This window comes from Chiloscyllium plagiosum, chromosome 7 (assembly GCF_004010195.1).
Source record: "Chiloscyllium plagiosum isolate BGI_BamShark_2017 chromosome 7, ASM401019v2, whole genome shotgun sequence".
Lineage (NCBI taxonomy): Eukaryota > Metazoa > Chordata > Chondrichthyes > Orectolobiformes > Hemiscylliidae > Chiloscyllium > Chiloscyllium plagiosum.
Window position 1 is genome coordinate 90,075,270 of NC_057716.1, and position 19,870 is coordinate 90,095,139.

Genomic DNA, 19,870 nt, shown 5'->3' on the forward strand with positions numbered 1-19,870 from the left:
CTTCCCTTTTGTCTCGAGTTTCAAGTTTTTATGGAGTTTTCTAAGTTTTCTACAGTAAAGTCAAACACAAACATCTGCTCAATGGATCCACCATTTCCTTGGTTTTCATTATTAATTCCCCAGACTCTCACTTTAGTTAACTTTCCTTTCTAAAAAGCCAAAGAAACTCTTACTGCCCTTTATACCTGTCTAGATATCTTACTCATATTTTAATTTCTACCAGTCTATTAATTTTTAGTCAATTATTGCAGGTTTTTAAAATCTGTGTAATCTTCTGATCTGTTACGAACCTTTGCAAAGTTGTAAAAATTTTTTTCATTTGGTACTACCCTTAAATTCCTTATTTAGCCATGGATGCTGAATCCTTCTCAAAGAGTCTTTTTTTAATCATTGGGATAAATCTTTGCTGAAAGTTATTGAATAACTGAATGTTTTGCTATTGCATTTCTTCTGTCCTGTCTTGAACATAATTTCCCTGTTTGCCTTAGTAAAGTTGGCTTCACGCCCTTATAATTACCATCATTTAACTTTAAAATACTAGTTTTAGACCCACATTCCTCACCCACAAACTGAACATGACATTCTATCATGTCATGATCTGTTACCTCAAAGCTCCTTTACTACAAGATTACTGATTAATCTTGTCTCACTGCACATTATGAGGTCCAGATTAGCTGCTTCCTGGTAGGTGTGAAGGCATACCTAGGAATTGCTTCAAACTCACTGTACGAATTCACTTTCAATCTTTGCCAATCTGACTTTCTTCATCTAAGTATAGTTAAAGTCACCTAAGACTATTGCATATATTCCTTACATGCCTCATTTATTTCTTCCTGTGTAAGATTGCAGTGTAACTTTAATATCAGAATAGAGATTTTGAATCCTTACAGTCCTCAGTCTTCATAAGCCACCAAATTTAAGTTCAAGTTTACCATCACCTAGCCATTAAAAAATGTTTCTCATGTTATATTCTCTCCTACTCTTTCAACTTGGTTTCTCAATTTGGCAAGGAATATCCAATCTGATTTGACAATCAACATTATGCTGATACAACATTTTATTGTAAGCTACATGCAGTTATGTTTCCATATTGCCATTGAAGTTAAAGGAAATGTTATTGTTATAGACACAGGAAAGATAATTGTGTAGCAATTCTTCACAATGGGATTTTTCTTCTTGCAAACAAGAGCTTGCTGATATTCGAGGCCTTTTAAGTTGCTGTAAGTGGAATGTATTTGACCTTTAGCTATAGCTCCATTTGTTTCTAAAGTGCCATATTATCGAAGGCTTTCTTAGTCCATAGAACTTAATCCCTCTACACAACTTTTCATAGATTGCTTATCTATGAAGACGATCTTAATGGCCCTGTGCAATTCTCTGTTTAATGCCCTCGTTTTAGTTAAAAAAGACTTTGGAGCTATATGGGAACAGGAATTAGCCGCTCACCCCTCAAACCCGTCTCATTATGCGATTGCATCATAACTGGTCTGCACCATTTTTCTGTAATCCTAGCCTAACTAAAGTCTATCACCGTTAATTTGGAAATTTGCAATTGACTCCCTCTGCCTCAATAGCTTTTTGCAAAGCAATATGCAGATTTTTTGCCCCTGAAAATGATTCTTAACAGTGTGCCTGAACTATCTTGCTCTAATTTTATGTATTTTTTCTAGACTGTCCAAACAGAAGATTTGGTTACAAGCTGATTAATAGATCAAATCTGTTGAAATAGATCCAATCATCTTAAACACCACAATTAGTCTCCCTGAATCTTTCATAATACAAGCTTAGTCTCGGCGACCTCATAGTTTTAACTTCAACTTTACACAGGCATCCTGAGTGTTTGAGAAGTTGACAGTTTGCTTTCTAGATCACACACTCAAATTGCAGACCACCAGTCACTCTAATTTGTTTGGGTGAGACCCAGTCATTGCCACTGATGATCTAATAGGGTAAGGTGTGACTCCCAGAGCACGGGAAGCTGGGAGAACCTGATTCAGAGTGCTCGATTTAGGCCTTCAGGGGTCTATTAACAAAGCAGCATTGACTGCAGAAAGGTCTGTGACCCAAACCATTATCCACCCCCTCACACAGCTGATGGGGACAACTGATATCTGTAGGAGGAATGAGAGAAGAATCTAGTAAAGAGGATTGAATTACTCAATCTTGGCTGTGTTTACACAAGGGAAGTAGGGCAAATTTGAATCAGATGCTTCTGAATTTACTCACTTTTACTCTGATTTCTAACTCAGCCACATATATCCCAAGGTTAAGATTAGGCAGGAAATGCAATGGAAATATTATTGCTCATGAACCACATGAGCAACTCAAAAATGTACTTGTGTTTCACAATCAAGCAAAATAGTTATAGCCATTTTATTAATAGAAATCACTCCCAATTACATGTTTCAGAAACACTTAGAAAAGTAAAGACATCTGTGAGCCCAGAGGAAGATATCAAAGGCCAATGTGTTCACTTTCTTTATTCTTTTCTGGGATGTGGGCGTCACTGGTTAGGCCAGCTTTTGTTGCTTGTTCAAAGTGATGGTGAGCTGCCTTCTTGAACTAATGCAGTCTGTATGCTGTAGGGAAATCCACATGCTATTAAGAAAGGGAGTTTCAGGCTCTTGATCCTGCAAGAGTAATGGGGAAATGGTGATATACTTCCAAGTCAGTTTTGTGTGTGGTTTGAAGGGGTACTTGTGGTTGGTCGTGTTCCCATGTGTCTGCTACCCTTTTTCCTTCTAGGGGGTTTTAGATTAGATTAGATTACTTACAGTGTAGAAACAGGCCCTTTGGCCCAACAAGTCCACACTGACCCACCGAAGCGTAACCCACCCAGACCCATTCCCCTACATTTACCCCTTCACCTAACACTACGGGCAATTTAGCATGGCCAATTCGCCTAATCTACACATTGTTTTGGATTGTGGGAGGAAACTGGAGCACCCGGAGGAAGCCCACACAGACACGGGGAGAATGTGCAAACTCCACACAGTCAGTCCCTGAGGCAGAAATTGAACCTGGATCTCTGGCGCTGTGAGGCAACAGTGCTAACCACTGTGCCACCGTGCCGCCCACGGGGTCGAGGTCACAGTTATTCACCTTATTTTCTCAGCCCCTGACCTGCTCTTGTAGCCACAGTATTTTTATTGTGAGTCCAGTTCAGTTTCTAATCAATGGTGACCTCCAAGATATTGACAGTGGAAAATTCAGTGATGGTAATACCAGTGAATGTCAAATGAATGGCCATAGTTGGTTTCTGTCTTGGTTGGGATGGCCATTACCTGATACTTGTGTGGAACAAATATTACTTGCCACTTATCAACCTAAGCCTGAATGTTGCCTAGCTCTAGTTGCGGAGAAAGTGAGGACTCCACATGCTGGAGATCAGAGTCGAGCGTGTGGTGCTGGAAAAGTATAGCAGGTCAGGCAGCATCCAAGGAGCAGGAGAATCGACGTTTCAGCCTTGTTGTGTTTGCTTCAGAATTTGGGGAGTTGCAAAAAATGCTGAACATCATGTGGAGTGATGGTTTTGGCCTACAAAGACTGTCCAGGTGCTAAGTAAATATGGTGTGAGTCATTGGAGCCCAGGAGGTTTATCCCATAAATGCATACACAATGGGCTTAAAAGAGTAAAGGGCCAATCCCCTCAGCAGATGTACCTCCCACTCTAAGGCTCACCCTCCACATTTCATGTAGAAAAGGCATGATTCTACTCAATGCTATGTGCTGAACATGAGACTTTTTGTATATGAAAGATACTAGAAATGTGGAGTAACTTAGGCCACTGAAACGGGGAGGGTGAGAAAGAACAAAAGGAGTTTGGAGAAATAAAAAGATGTCATGAAGCAAAATGTGGAGGTGCCGGTATTGGACTGGAGTGGACAAGGTCATCAGGTGACGAAGGGTCTATGCTTCGAAAGCTTGTGATTTCAAATAAACCTGTTGGACTATAATCTGGTGTCGTGTGACTTCTGACTTCATGAAACAAAAAGCAAAGAGGATGGCAATAGTTGTAGGAAAGAAACAAAACATTTGTCCAGAGTGAGTGTGATTGGAAGAATAATGAACAGCTCTGTTCAAAAGCAAAAAACATAAAAACAAAACGCGGACTAATAAATGGCAATAAAATCTGAATTAAAACTGGAGCCAGATTTCCTGGTCTGAAGTTATTGAACTCCATTGTGCTTCCATAAGCTAGTGAAGGGTACTGTTCCTCACACTGATGCTGAGCTTCACTGGAACACTACAGAAGGCCATGAACAGAAATGTGAGTGTGACAGCAAGGTGATGAATGAAGCAAGCAACTGCAATGGAAACTCAGTGTCCTGCTTGTGACCTGAGTGAACATGTTCTACAAAATGGTCGCCTTGTCTTTGTTTAGTCTTCACACTGCAGGGGAGACCAAATTGAGTACAGTGAATACAATAGAATGAATTGAAAAATGTACAAATACATCCATAACCAAAGGGAATGCTTCAGAGTCTCCAAAATCATAAAATCCTTACAGTGTGGAAGTAGGCCATTCAGCCCATCGGGTCCACACTGACCCTCTGATGAGTACCTCACCCAGACCCATCCCCACACCCTATCCCTTTAACTCTGCATTTCCCATGGCTAACCCACCTAGCCTTCACATCCCTGGACACATCATGGGCAATTTAACAAGGCCAATCCACCTAACCTGCGCATCTTTGGACTGAGGGAGGACCGGAGCACCCAAAGGAAACCCACACAGACACGAGGAGAATACGCAAACTTCACATGGACAGTCATCTGAGACTGGAATTGAATCCGGGTCCCTGGCACTGTGAGGCAGCAGTGCTAACCACTGAGCCATCATGGTGAAAGGGCAAATGATACACCTTGTGTGTTTGAATGCTGTGGTAAAGGGACCAAGGTACTGGGCCGCTGATTGAGGTGTGGATCAGGGTGTTTCAGAAAGCTAACAGAGGAGAGGAAGGCAGGGGAAGGTGAGTTTGGTGGTGCCATCCCACTGGAGGACACAGAGACGGCAGAGGATGAGCCTCTGACTATTGAGGCTTGTGGGCTGGAAAATGAGAAGAAGAAGAAGAACCCTGTTGTAGTTCTGGGAAGAAAGGAAGAGGGTGAGGACAAAGTGCAGGAATTAGGTCAGATATGGTCAAGGACCCTGATATTTGGGTGGGATCTTTGGTTGAAGAAAAAGGAAGAAACATTGGATGCATTGTTGTAAAAAAATAGGATGAACAATGATGGAGAATTGGAGAAATTGGAATGGAATCCTTAGAAGGGACAGAGTGTGAAGAGATTAAATTGAGGTGACTTTGGGAGCGGCTGGGCTTACAGTGAATGTTAGTAAGTCAATACTCAAAATAACCTGAGGCAGAGGGTGAATTTGCCTCCCCTAACCTCAACTCACCAAAATCACCTGAAAAGGTTCACTCACGAGGTGGTGTGGGCATGTGAATTTAGTCAGACTGTGAGGAGCTGACAAGTCCACGATGGAGGTCATCTGCGGGTCTTAAAGGAAATGGTTAGTGAGGTACTTGAGGCATTGGTTATAATTTTCCAAAACTCTCCTTAGTCAGAGACAGTCCCATTGCATTGGCAGATAGTCAATGTAACTATTTTATTCAAACAGGAACAGAAAGTTTGCTTACAGTGTGGAAACAGGCCCTTCGGCCCAACAACCTTCCAAAGAGCAAGCCACCCAGACCCATTACCCCACACCTAACACTATGGGCAATTTAGCATGGCCAATTCACCTAAAATGCCCATTTTTGGACTGTGGAAGGAAACCCACGCAGTCACAGGAAGAACATGCAAACTCCACACAGACAGTTGCCTGAAGCAGGAATTGAACCTGGGTCTCTGACACTGTGAGGCAGCACTGCTAACCACTGTGCCACTGTGCCACCATGTCACCCATAGGGAGTTACACAACAGTTAGCTTAACAAAGCTCAAACAGAAACAGTTAGAAGTTATTTAAGAAGTCATAGCAGAGTTCTTGGAGAATTTTAGGACAATCAGGCAGAGTCAACATAGTTTTGTGAATATGAAATCATATTTGACCAATATTTGAGAGTTTGAGCAGGTGATCCATGCTTTAGATAGAGGGGTGCTAGTGGATGCCTGATACTTATATTTCCAAAAGGTTTTCAATAAGATACCGTATCAATGATTACTGTGGGAAATAAAAATTCACAGGGTAGGGGGTAATATAGTGGCATGAATGGAAGATTGATTGGCTAACAGAAATCAATGAGTAGGTTAAATACTTCGTGGTTGGCAAGGTGTAATGAGTGGTGTGCCACAAGGATCAGTGCTGGGACCACAACTGTTTACAATTTATATAATCAACTTTGATAAACGAATGGAAGGCAAGGTCTCAAATTTGCTGATGACATGAAGATAGGTGGGAAAGTAAATTGTAAAGAGAACACAGGGTGGGTACAAAAGGATGCATGACCATAAGCCCAGCGTGCAGACCTCGAGCAAGCATAATGCAGACCTTGAGCGAGCCCAGAGTGGAGGAGAGTGGGCCCAGCATGGACCTCGAGTAAGCCCTTCTTTACCTTTCCAGGTTGAGCACAGGACCTGGAATCAGAATTGGTGGCTGCTGCATCGGTGGAGCCAACATTGTAGAGGTAGGCCCAGTGGTTGTTGGTTGGGTCCAGCACAGATAGCAACGAAGTGATGTCACATCACAGTGCCATCGACAAGGTGAGCCCAGCAGTGAGAGATGCTACTCTGCTGTTGGTTGGTTTAGCACAGGCGTCAGTGAAGTAGTGGTGGTGGAGTATTGTCCCAGCAGTGGAAAATGGCACCTGAGGATCGGCAACTTCACTGTTGGTTGGGTCCGGTATAGACTGTGGTGAAGAGATGGATGAGGAATAGTGGCGCAGGCTTCATTGAGGGGATTAGCTGGCTCAGTACTGATGGACTCTTTCTTTTTTAATTTATTCTTAAATTATTCAAAATGGCGCTGAATTGCGGTGACAGATGAAAGCTTTTCACTGTATTTTGTTGTACACTTACTGTACAATACTCTTACAACAAAATCATTCATTAATTCATTCAAAGTCATAAAACATAGAGGTGCCAAGTGTCTTCTTGCCTGAGGGGAATGGACCCTCCTCAGGGTGAACTTCCAAGAATTGGAGGGGGGAGATAAGGTGGAATTGAAGGACTTAGTGAACTCTAGTGGGCACGGTAGCTCTGTGGTTATCGCTGCTGTGTCACAGTGCCAGGTACCCTGGATTGATTGATTACACCCTTGGGCAACTGTCTGGGTGGCGTTTGCACATCCTTCCCATGTCTGTCTGGGTTTCCCCTGGATCCTCCAGTGTCCTCCCACAGTCCAAAGATGTTCAACACTCCGCTAAGTGAGATATTCAGTTTACCTCAGGGGACAAAGTTTGGTGTGGGAACCATGGGAATGGCCCTGCATGGGTAAGAGACATGGTCAACATAAGGTCAGGTCCAGTGACGTATAAAGTTTGGGTAGGTGCAACAGGTGGATTGCCAATGGTAAATTTCCCCATAGTGTCCATGGATGCGTAGGTTAGGTGGATTAGCCATGGGAAATACAGGGTTATTGGGATGGGATGGAGGGGTGGGTCTGTGTGCGATGCTCTGCGAAGTGAGGTGCAGACTTGATGAGTCAAGTGGCCTCTTTCTACACTGTAGAGATTCTACAGAGTATCCTGAGTGAGAATTCTGGGAGATGTGCATGTGGTTCCTCCTCTAATTGAGTGTCTCCTGGCACTAACCAGTCTCTTTTTGAGAAAGGGGCACTGGAGTGCTTTCCATGTTCCTGTGCCCTTGTCTCCATGTCTTTGGTCCTGAGGACCAATCTCGAAGCGAATGGAGTGCGGGGACATGCACCTCTCCAGCAGGGCATGGCTCTCCATAGCATGGAGATAGAATCCCATATTCTTGCTGACTGCTCCTGTTCCTCCCTGTGTATGTGGATGAAGTCCGTGATTGCTGTTACTACGGTGTCCTCTCCTGCTGGGGCTGAGTAGGTGCCTGGTCTCTGGATGCCAGTGAGCTGAGGAGATTCCTCCTCAGTCAGCTATGGAGCTGTCCAATGGGATACTCACCAGCTTGAGCTCCCAAAGTTTTTAAAACTAATGGTCCACTGAAGTATCATTATTTGGGCTGGTGAGGGGTGCAGGAGGCAGCCTTGGCAATGCTTCCTCTGAGGCATTGGGACTCTCTCTCTCAGAGATCGAGGAGATGGCTTCTCAGGGAGCCAGATGTTTCATGGTGGAGGTGGAAGTTGAGATGCTGGTGGTACCTGCAAGACAAAAGTCAGAGAGAGAGAGAGAGAGACAGAGAGAGAGACAGACAGAGAAAGAGAAGGCATTGCAGCCAGAGGCTAGAAGTGGAGTACAATGAATGGCACCGACAGAGGGGTTAATGAAGAGTGGCTGAGGATATGGATATCTCTGCAACCCGACAGAAGTGGTCCCAGTATTCTCCTGCTAGGGCCAAATTTCTCTCCTTATTGGGAGCGAGGACTCTGACGCTGGGCACCTCTCTACTCAGATGAACCCTTTCAGCTGTACTGTGGGATGGATTAAGTGAGACAAAAATCAGTGGCGTGGTGGTTAGAGCGGGTGCAGATGGTGGAGAAGTAGTGAGATGTCCTGAGGAAGTGAGTAGACAGCATGGACATCAGGCTGGCCTGGGCGTTGGAGTGGAGTGAGAGTGAGTGAGGGAAGATGTTTCAGGCGATAGCGAGAGCGGGTAGCAGGGATAGAGTGAATGAGAGTTTGCAAAGAGGAGAATGTGACCCTTACCCTGGCAGAGTGGAGAAGTTCATTGACTATCCTATGGTACTACTAGCTGTTGTCCCTCACTGTCAATATGGCACTGAGGTGGTTGACGAGCTCAGGCTAGACTGCTGGGGCGTGCTGTTGCAATCTCTTCTGCCAGTGCTCCTGGAAGAGGACCCTCCTCCTTTGTTCCATCCCCTTGATCAGGTCTTCCAGGTCCCTGGTGGAGAATGGCAGTGCCAGTTTCCCCTTCTCCGATATCTTCACAATCTGTTCTTGAGTGAGCAGGCCAGCTACAGAATGCCATTGTTTGTCTGAGTGCCCCACAACCTTTTAAAGATAGCACAGGCATCGTGGATGCCAGTCTTCTGTTGGATATCTGTTGAGTCATGAGTTGTTCTTGGAATGGTGCTTGGCAAGATAGGGATAGAATCGAAAGTGATGGATGCAATAAGGTAGGGTAGGTAGTCAGTGAGTGAGGGAGATTTGGTAAGATGTGGCGAGAAATCCTGCTCGGCCTCATGGTGAGAATCCCTCCAAGCAACTCGAACATGACAATTGCAACATTTAAAATGCTCTGAGTGGTTACATGAATAGGAAAGGCTTAGAAGGATGTGGGCCAAATGCAGGCAAATGAGACTAGATTAATTTAGGATTCTGGTCGGCATGGACTGGTTGGACAAAAGGGTGTATTTCCATGCTGTGCATCTCTATGATTCTATAACTTGCACTTCAGCAGAAAAACATGAGATTTGGCCCAAAATCTGGATTAGACCAGAAGACCAGTTCAAGTTCAAACAGAATAATTACTACAGTAATCAGACACCGGAGTGAGGCATCAGGCACTGGTATTTTGCTTCCTGGTATGTTTTACTTAGCACTTAGCGATGTCAGATGGGTTAGCATTGTCAAAGGACTTTGGGATCTGTTTGCTCAGGCTGTTTACAAACCCATGTTGCATGAATTGCCTCCTTTGACTGCAATTATAAACCATTAAATGCACTCGCACCCTTTGTAAATTTACTCAGGAGGAAATGGCCGTCATCTTACCGCTCATATTATTTCAAACTGCTAAACAAACAGAGAATGCTTCCAGTGTGCTGAGAAAAGCACATGTTGATTTAACGGAGAGAGGGAGAGGGCGAGAGAAACAGCAATCGCTGGCTTGTGCTGATTGCATGCTGGTGGTGGGTGATTTGGCTGGTAACACAAGCAACCACTCACTTCCCTGGATGATAGGCTACAGCTGCCTTCACTGACCCAGTCCCTCATTTACTGCCAAGGTTGTGAATTGCAGCTGTGAACAGCACAGCAGAGACACATACTTAGGGAGAGAGAAGGAAACTCTTTGCAGATTGGGGCATGCATCAGTACTCCACTGCAACTCTTTTTCTGTCGGACTTGTGTTTTGAGAGCTCACAGCTTCTATATTGACAAATACCTTTCAAAAATAAAATTAAGAGAAAGAATCACAATGGGCTAGGATAATATTGCATTGGTCATGTTCGACACACTGTTGCCATATTCCCGACAAATTCCAATGTCTCATCTCCCCCCAACCACTACTGCATCCCCCTCCCCCAGCTCTCCCTAGTATTAATGGCTCTACGTTAGCTCAGCAGAATGAATCTCTCTAAACGACAGGTATTACATCTGTCTAAATGCCCAGCACTTAATATAGGTTGAAGCCATAAGGTTAGATAGGATGGTTGCTAAGCAAAATATAAATAGCAATAGGTAAAATAAAAAAATCACTTTCTTTTGTGCCCTATATAGATTTGTGTCATTTAGTAGTGCAGAATAGCTGTTTGGTAAGACAGTGGGTTAGAGTGAAATAGAGCTATGCAAACCAAGAAAATTCCAGACTCTGTCCTGGACTGCTGCCGAGTTAGTATGATTTAAGCTGTGTGTTAATAAAGAAGCTACTATTAGTTTTAGGGCCTCTATATGAGGGAAGGAAAAGTTGGCCAAAGGTCCTGTCTGATCCAAATCCACTCTTGCTGGAAGAGGACACACATAGAAGTCAGATGAGGATAGCATTAGGCTCAGTTTTGATGAACTCCAGGCTATGGTCAAATGGTGAGCCAAGGCACCGGATGTGAAATGGCACCCACGGAACGCAGGCCACAAACAGCCAGCCTCTCCCGGGAGAAAACTGGAACTGCTACTAATAGAGTGAAACCAGAAAAACAGCTTTCCCAACAATTTGAAATATGCCTGAGGTTCAATCTGAAGCCACAGGATTTCAGAAACTTATTGCTGTTGGATTTGTGCAGGTGAGTTCCAAGAAGGGTGTCAAAGTTTTCAGCACTCCCCAGTTTTTCCTCAGAAACTTAACTCCGATGTTTCACTTTCAAGCCCAAACCCAGCAGTTCTGCTACCATGTGGTCAGATAGAAACAGGATTTCAGGCAGCAGAAGCCACTACCAGAGGCTGTTGGAAATGCCTGAGTTGGGTGGGGAAGGGGTGGTTCAGGGGCTTGTGGTCTCTGAAGGGTAAGAGTCTCGAGCTGGATGTAGTCCACGACTTTCCTTTGCTTCCGTTCCTACTCTTCCTGCTGACAAGGGAACTAAATATTAATTTTACACATTTTCCAAGCCTTGCTGCAACATGACAGTCGGGTTTTTGAAACATGGTAAGTAGGAGCAGGCATATTTGACTCTTTGAGCCTACCCCTCCATTCAATATGTTCATGGCTGGTCATCCAACTCAGTACCCAGGTCTCACTTTACTCACACACCCTTTGATCTATTTAGCTCTAATAACCACATCCAACTCATTGAAAACACTCAATGTTTTGGCCTCAACCGCTTTCTGTGGCAGAGAATTTCACAGGCTCACCACTCTCTGGGTGAAGAAATTTCTCTTTGTTCCAGTCGTAAATAGCCACTCCCAAATTGTTAGACTGTGACCTTGGATCTGGACTCCCTGGTCATTGGGTACATCCTTCCCAACATGCCATTTTCCTTCTACACCATCCACATACTTGCTGTTAGAGACTGGTGGACGTGGAAACCTGGGTCTCGCTACATCTCATCCTTTCCCAAGCAATCGCACGTCAGGTAATAATCTGCCTTTCTGTTTTTACTATCAAAGTGGGTAACATCACATATTATACTCTATCTGTCATGCATTTTTCCACTGACTGAACTTGGCATCACTGCTTTCTCCACACAGTTCACTCTTCCACCCAGCTTTGTGTCATATGTAAGGTTTTATATATTACATTTAGTTCTCTCATTCAAATCAGCCATATATATTGTGAATAGCTGGGGTTCAACCATTGAATTCACCATGAAGTACAATGCTGGACATCATTGCTAACAATAATAATGGTATTAAGATCATACTTCGTTCATTGGAACCTGTCATTAAATATCAGTGCTGCCTATGTCAACATGTAGGGAAGACTCCACTACTGCAGGAAGACCCCATGGTTACAGTAATGACAAGTGGGAATGCTGAAGGCAGCATGCCACGCAATTTTAACCACCTCACAATCCCGTTTGAAGTTCAACAGCCAGTGATAAAATCAAACATAATGATACTGCTTTGGCATTTGAGGCAATTCTTATTTCCTTGAAATGGTGTATCCAAAAATCTACAGTCAATCCTCAAAATTTCTTCCTATCAAATTAATAATTCCTTTTTAATCTGATTTCCAATCTGATTCTTTCCAAGTTGTGTTCTTGTTTTTCTAACTCACTCTGGGAATCAGCAATGGCCAAAGAATGATAGAATTATAAAATGGCCACAGCACAGAAGGAGACCACTTTGCCCATCATGTTGGTGCTGGCACTCTGTAAAAGCTACCAGTTAGATACACCACCTTGCTTCCTTCCCCTCTGGCTCTGCTATCTTTGGATAATTATCCAATTTCCATTTGAAAAGCAAGAATCTAAAATAACCCAATTGCATTCTCTGGCAGTGCAATCCAGAACCCAGAGGTTCTTTTTAAAGGAATGTCTGATTGCCTGGGTCAAATTCTGCCAATTTTTGCTCAATATTGGCAAAACTGCTAGAATTCTCTTCCATGAATTACCAGAACCAGAATGTGATTTCCAGCATTTTCTCCAACCTCCTACTCAGGGTAAGGCAGACCTTCTGAAAGATTGATCATAAAGCTGGCAATGAGTCCATGGTACCTACCCAACAGGCTGGTAAGCTTGTTGCACACTGACAAGTCAAAATGATCCACAGCAAATGCAGTGAAGATAGGAATGTGCAAACGACACCTCAAACTTGCTTTGTAGTACACTTGTATTTCAATGGGAACAGTTAAACACATGTATATATTCTCCCACACACTAAGCATAGTTTCAGACCACCACAAGGTGCTAGCAGGTAGGTTAAGGATCTAATAAAGAAATAGAACTTTCAGCATATAATTGGAGTGTAAAATAAAGGGAAAACATAACAAAATTGCACACTGCTGACCTGCACTGTTGTGGCACCCGATGTTGCTGCTCAAAATGATTAGTAACTAGTTCCTCATGAACTAAGTTTTCATTTAGAGAGTTTTAGTATTTAACACGCACCTTAAATTGCCTAGTAATGCAAAGCAAAACTATACCACTACAATGTTAAGGGAGCCCATTTTAGACAGCCCTGAAATTCATTTTTAACATCCAGCATTAGAAAAACCATTATATAAAACTCAGTTGTAACACATTAGATTACAAATCTGCACATCTGATAGACAATAACACATTGACAGGACTCTGACTGCATTGTTAGAAATTTCAATTTTGAATTAAGATTAACATTGATTCATAAATTAATTTTGTCTTTCTGGATATACAAGCTGCGAAATTCTTGAACAAAATGCTACGCATCTAATAATAAAAATGAATGGCCTATCACAAATTTTTAAAGCATGATCTATCAATCTTGGCACCACTTGCAAATACTGTTCATTATGAATGAGGCAGTTCATATGGCAACATGGAATCCAATTTTCTCCCCAGATCCCCATCAGATTACAATGTGACATAGGCATTATCGAAAATATTAACACACCTTAATGTATTATTTTAGGAGTAATTAATTAATTATACAAAGTCAGCTTCACTTAAAAAGGTGATGGCATAAGATACCTTGGGGTTTGAAGTTTTCCCAGTTTTCTGTACTCCTTTATTACTAATTATAAAAAAATGCCACCTAATATAAAATTATAACTATTATAATCAATAATGATTCCTTTGTAATTTTGTAACATTATATTTGCTAATTATATAAAAAAACTGTTGTGCAGTTTTAGGCACTAATGGTTGATCCGTATTTCAATAATATTATCAGACTAAAAACAGCCTTGGTCACTTCTGCTTGATTTTAAAGTCTTTTATTTGCCCCATTGAAGTTCCATTCAGCCTGATTTCGTTTGGTAAATTTTATTCTTGAGGGTCCTCATTTTGAACTTCTTTGCCACCTACAATGTCAGAGGACGTAGCTTTCATTGTCACAGGACTTTCACATTGTTTCATTTCTCACTCTCTGAGAAGGAGCTGACCCATCTGCCAACCTTGTTGAACTAGCCAAATCTGGCCAACAAAAGGCTGCCAGGTCAAAAGGTCAATCAGAGTGAAGTCAAACTTGTATACCTCTGAACAATATTCCAATAGTATCAGACCTTTCAGTTTCCTTTTATCAATGGACAATTCTACAGCTTCAAGAAATGGCTTGCAATGTGCTAACTGATCTGCATGTACTGTATTCAGATAGATCTTAAATAAACTGCTGAGGCAATAAGACTATTTCCCGCAGCAAAATTCAACTTATAAGACTCCATCTGGGGACATGGCTCACTGTTGGGCATTCTTAGAGTCATAGAGTTATAGAGATGTACAGCATTGAATCATTTGGTCCAACTCATCCATGCCGACCAGGTATCCTAAATTAAGCTAGTTCCATTTGCCACCATTTGGCCCATATCCCTTTAAATCCTTCCTACTCATATACCCATCCAGATACCTTTTCAATGTTATAATTGTACCAGCCTCCATAATTTCCTCCGGCAGCTTATTCGATACACACACTACCCTCTGCGTGGAAAAGTTCCCCCCTTACATTTCTATTAAATTTTTCCCCTCACCTTAAACCTATGCCCTCTAGTTCTGGACTCCCCCACCTCAGGGAAGAGACTGTGTCTATTTATCCTATCCATGCCACTCATGATTATATAAACCTCTCTAAGGTCACCCCTCAGCCTCTGACACTCCAGGCAAAACAGCCCCAGCCAATCCATCCTCTCCCTATAGCTCAAATCCTCCAACCATGGCAACATCCTTGTATATTTCTTCTGAACCCTTTCATGTTTCACAACATCCTTCCTATAGGAGGGAGACCAGAATTGCACACACTATTTCAAAAGTAGCCTAACCAATGCCCTGTGCAGCTGCAACATGACCTCCCAACTCCTGTACTCAATACTCTGACCAATGAACGAAAGCATACCAAATGCCTTCTTCACCATCCTATTTACCTACAACTCCACTTTTAAGGAACTATGACCCTGCACTCCAAGGTCTCTTTGTTCAGCAACACTCCCCAAGACCTTACCATTAAGTGTTTATATCGTGCTCTGATATGTCTTTCCAAAATGTAGCACCTCACATTTATCTAAATTAAACTCCATCTGCCACTTCTCAGCCCATTGGCCCATCTGACCAAGATCCCATTGTACTCTGAAGTAACCTTCTTTGCTGTATACTACACCTCCAATTTTGGTGTCACCTGCAAACTTACTAACTATTCCTCTTATGTTCACATCCAAATCATTTATATAAATGACAAAATGCAGGGGACCCAGCACTGATTCTTGTGGCACTCAACTGATCACAGGCCTCCAGTCTGAAAAGCAACCTTCCACCACCACCCTCTGTCTTCTAATTGATCCATTTGAATTTCCGGAAGACCTTTGACGAGATACTTCACAGGAGGCTGCTAAATAAGATAAGTGCCCATGGTATTATAAGCAAGATACTGGCATAGTTAGAGGATTGGCTGATTATCAGAAGGCAGACAGTAAGGACAAAGGGTCTTCTTCAGGATAGCAGCTGAAGACTAATGGAGTTCCACAGGGGTCAGTCCACAACTATTCCGGTTAAACATTAATAATCTGGATGAAGGGACTGAGTTGTTGTTAAGTTTACAGATGACAAAAAGGTGGGTGGAGGGACAGGTAGTGTTGAGGAAGTCGGAACACTGCAGAGGTACTTGAATGGGATAGGAGAGTGAGCAAAGAAGTGGCAGATGGAATACAATCTGGGTAAATGTGATGTTATGCACTTTGGTGGGAAGAATAGAGGCATAGACAATTTTCAAAATGGTGAAAGGCTTTGTAAATCTAAAACACAAAGGGAATTAGCAGTCCTGGTTCAGGGTTGTCTTTAGGTTAGCATGCAGGTTCAGTTGGCAATTGGGAAAGCAAATGCAATGCCAGCCTTCATTGCAAGAGAGCTAGAATAGTGGAGCACAGAAGTACTGCAGAGCCTGTATAAGGGTCTGATCAAAGTAAATTTGGTATATTGTGGACAATTTTGGGCTGGCAGGAGGGGTCTAGAGGAGGCTTACAAGAATGATCCCGGGGATGAAAAGCTTACCATATGAGAAGCGGTTGAGGACTCCGAGCCTATACTCAATAGAGTTTAGAAAGATGAGGGGGGAATCTCACTGAAGCATACAGAATACTGAAATGCCTGGGTCTAATCAACATGGAGAAAATATTTCCATCAGTAGGAGAGATTAGGACATGAGGGCACAACCTCAGAATGAAGGGACCTCCATTTAGAACTGAGGTAAGGAGGAATTTCTTCAGTGGGTGGGTTGGTGAATCTGTGGAACTCATTGTTGCAGAAAGCTGTGGAAGCCGAGTCATTAAGTGCATTTAAGACAGGGATAGATAGTTCTTGATGAGTAAGGGGACCAAGGGTTATGGGGAAAAGGTAGGAGAATGGGGTTAAGAAACATGTCAGTGATGATCAAATGGCAGAGTAGATTCAATGGGCCAAATGGCCTAATTTGCTCTTGTATCTTATGGTCTCATGACAGTCACTCAGGAACAATTTAAACTGATGAGCAGTAAACTATTAAAATATAGCCTTCAATGAGAATGTTTCTTTGCATATTTCATTGTTGTCCTTCCTGTTGGATATTTTGTTCAACTTCATAGGACGTGGATGAATTGGACTTCCAAATGAATCATTTAACTACAAAGGAGATCGATATCAGTGAACCATGATGTACAAGTCGAGTACTCTGCACAGTTCACTTACTTGTTTGGCACCAGTTAAACCACTGGAAAAAAGTACTAATGCAGGTAAACCCAGACTATGACTGTTGCTAATTCTGACTTCAATGAAACTGTATAGTGGAAAGGCCATCCAGTGGAATAAGAATGTAATTAGCATTTCTCTATCTTCTTGTGAAAATAAAACAACAAAGATCAACATTATAAACTCCCTGGCTTCATAAGTGGAATCATACTCACTCTGTCGCCTATCAGCAATACAATGATTATAAATTCCTGTCTTCAATTATTCATGGAAACTATTAATTGATGACTGATTAAAATGAATAAACGTGATGCCAGTGAAAACTAGTGTTGAAACTAATTACAACATAATAGTTCCAGAAAACTAAAAAAGTAATATTTCCTGAGATTTAGAGACATGGGCAGTGGAGCACTAACTCCATGGTTTGAAATAGTTGTGTACATCGTTTCTTCTGTATTCAGAATTTACCATCAAAGAAAGTGATCGTTCAGGTTGTATCTGATGGAAATCACATGCAGGTTTTAAGGAAAGGGTTGGGGAAGCAAGAAAAAAGTTGGCCACAAGATGATGTTGAGCTGGGGAGGGTTGGGCCGGACAGCTGCACCCATACTGATTTTAATACAAAATGACTTCAACCAATCTGTGGAAAGCGAATTGAATTGAATTGAATTGAATTGAATTTATTGTCACGTGTACCGAGGCACAGTGAGAAGCTTTGTTTTGCGAGCAATACAGGCAGATCACAGAGTTAAACAGCATGGATAAATAAGTAATAGGTAAATAGTGGCAAAACAAAAACACAGGTACAGGCAAATGTTAAGAGTTTGTGAGTCCATTCAGTATTCAAACAACAGCAGGGTAGAAACTGTTTCGAAACTGGCTGGTCTCTTCTGTACCTTTTATATATATCATATACATGTACTTCAGGAAGGCGTTTGATAAGGTTGCCCATGGTAGATTAATGGAGAAAGTGAAGTCATTTGGTGTGCAGGGTGTTCTAACTAGGTGGATAAAGAACTGGTTGAGCAACAGGAGACAGACAGTAGTAGTTTAAGGGAGTTTCTCGAAATGGAGAAAGGTGACCAGTGGTGTTCCACAGGGGTCAGTATTGGGGCCACTGTTGTTTGTGATATACATAAATGATCTGGAAGAGGGCACTGTTGGTATGATCAGCAAGATTGCAGATGACACGAAGATTGGTGGAGTAGCAGAAAGCATAAGGGGCTGTCAAAGAATACAGGAGGATATAGATAGACTGGAGAGTTGGGCAGAAAAGTGGCAAATGGATTTCAATCCAGACAAATGTGGGGTGACACATTTAGGCAAGACTAATTATAGAGCGAATTATACAGTGAACAGAAGAGCCTTGGGAAAAGTTAATGGGCAGAGAGATCTGGGAGTGCAGGTCCATTGTACCCTGAAGTTTGCTGCACAGGTGGATAGAGTGATTAAGAAGGCCTGAAGAAGACTTTTTGTCCTTACTCTCTGCCTTCATTGGACGGGCTATTGAGTAGAAGAGCTGGCAAGTCATGTCAAAATTGTACAAGACATCGGTTCGGCCACATTTAGAATACTGTGTACAGTTCTGGTCGCCATATTACCAAAAGGATGTGGACACTTTGAAGAGGGTGCAGAGAAGGTTTATGAGGATGTTGCTTGGTATGTGAGGTACTAGCTATGTAGAGAGGTTGAGTAGGTTAGGTTTGTTTTCATTAGAAAAAAGGAGATTGAGGGGGGACCTGATTGAGGTTTACAAAATCATGAAGGGTATAGACAAGGTGGATAGAGACAAGCTTTTTCCCTGGGTGAAGGATTCAATAATGAGAGGTCACACTTTCAAGGTGAGAGGTGGAAAGTTTAAGGGGGATACACGTGGCAAATACTTCACACAGAGGGTGGTGGGCGTCTGTAACGCGTTGCCAGCAGAGGTGGTAGAGGCAGGCATGGTAGATTAATTTAAGATGTGTCTGGATAGATTCACGAGTAGGTGGGGAGCAGAGGGATACAGATGCTTAGGAATTGGGCAACAGGTTTAGACAGCAGATTTAGATTGGCTGTGGCTTGAAGGGCCGAAGAGCTTGTTCCTGGGCTTTAAATTTTCTTTGTTCTTTGTTCATTGTTCTTTGTTCTTTGTATACCTTCTCCTTGATGGTAGAGGTTGTAGAAAAGCATTAGGCAAAAGTGAGGACTGCAGATGCTGGAGGTCAGAATCTAGATTAGAGTGGTGCTGGAAAAGCACAGCAGGTGAGGCAGTATCCGGAGAGGAGGAAAATCAACATTTTGGACAAAAGCCCTTCATTAGCAATGAAGGCCCTTCGAGAAAAGTATTGCCAGGATGGGATGGATCTTTGAGAATGCTGGTGGCCTTTGGTGGCCAAAATAAAATGTAATAAACACGCAGGCAGGGCAAACAGTTGTTGATTTGGGGGAAGAAAGATCAGGACATGGGAAATGCGCAGATGACTGGTAGAGTCAAAGATTTGTATTTATGTAGCGTGCTTAACTTTGGAAAGTGTCCCAAAGCATTTTGCAGGAAAACAAACACAAAATACATGACAATGAAATATTCTTGAATCAATCCAAAGTCCAAATAGGTACAAATGTTCTTAAAAGTGCAAGCAATGTAGCAATAGGGGAGGCTGTAGCATAGCGGTAATGTCATTAGACTAATAATCCAGAACCTCAGGCTAATGCCCTGGGACGTGCATTTGAATCCCATCATAGTAGACGATGAAAGTTGAATTCAATAGAAATGCTGGTTTAATGGTGACCATGTAACCACTGTTGATTGTCATTAAATATCCATCTGGTTCACAAATGTCCTTTAAGGA